This window comes from Lupinus angustifolius, chromosome LG13 (assembly GCF_001865875.1).
Source record: "Lupinus angustifolius cultivar Tanjil chromosome LG13, LupAngTanjil_v1.0, whole genome shotgun sequence".
Taxonomy (NCBI): domain Eukaryota; kingdom Viridiplantae; phylum Streptophyta; class Magnoliopsida; order Fabales; family Fabaceae; genus Lupinus; species Lupinus angustifolius.
Genome location: NC_032021.1, coordinates 13,424,322 through 13,425,307, shown reverse-complemented (window position 1 = coordinate 13,425,307; position 986 = coordinate 13,424,322). Strand labels below are relative to the sequence as shown.

The 986-nt window shown below is 26.4% G+C and overlaps 1 long non-coding RNA gene across 1 annotated transcript in view; it reads right to left on the bottom strand.

Annotated features, from left to right (window-relative positions):
* Positions 262-986, bottom strand: part of LOC109325131 — a 2,574-nt gene continuing 1,849 nt past the window's right edge. Inside the window, exons 3-4 of the long non-coding RNA XR_002105088.1 lie at positions 512-697; positions 262-355 (exon numbers count right to left, since the gene is read on the bottom strand). This is a non-coding gene — a long non-coding RNA (uncharacterized LOC109325131). The remainder of the gene's footprint in view (positions 356-511; positions 698-986) is intronic.

The following is a 986-nucleotide window of genomic DNA, read 5'->3' as shown; positions in this document are numbered from 1 at the left end:
TCATTGCACTCGAAATATTTGTTGGTATATCTTCAACATGACCATGATTAGAACATGAAATGTGAATAATTTTTTTTAATCAATGATAGACTATGTCATTTCAATTTTAAGCTTAATTTCAGTAATTTTGGAATAGTGTTATTATTTTAAGAAAATATATGTGACAACTACAATAATAGAATTAAGTTATAATAAAATGAATAATTTTACATAGTGTGTGTATTTCAAGTATAAAAGAAAATACCTGTGCGAAATTGTTGTCGGAAAGATGATCTAGCAATTTCACGTACAGACGTCAATCTCAAGGTAGTTAAAATATTTGTTGATGTAGTCTCAAAAGGGTTATGAATAGAACCTAAAATTACAACAAATCAAAGTTGAATAAAACGTATTGTAATATATTAATATTTAGACTTTAACATGAGTAATATTTGAGTTTCTTCGGTGTATGGAAATGATATGTGGCAAATGTAATAATACTTGTAGTTCTTTGTTCAGAGTTTGTGCGAACATGAAGATTGTAATCATTTAATTGTGCTTCATTGTCATTATTTCGTCCATAGCGTGTTAAACGTCTTCTCGCTAATTCTTGTTGTCTTTGCTCTATGTTCATGTTGTTCCTTCTTTGTCTAACATATTGGTTTATTCTTTGTCGACGTTGTTCTTGTGATTCACGCCTACATGAATTTTCCATTCTCTGTAATGACACTTAACATAATGTTAGACAATTTTACGCAATTATAATATTTAAATTAGAAGAATATGAATATTTCTATTTCTTTATTATATATCAGTCTTTATGCTTTTGGATGTATGTAAATAGTGAAAACAAATATGTTATATAATTTAACTATACATAGTTCAAACTTTGAACAATAGATTATATAACCATATTTTTTTAATTTTCAAGGTTAACAACGTGAACAAATATTTCTCTATGTAGGTAATAAAGTTGAAATTTAGCTATAGTTACTAAAAACTTTTAA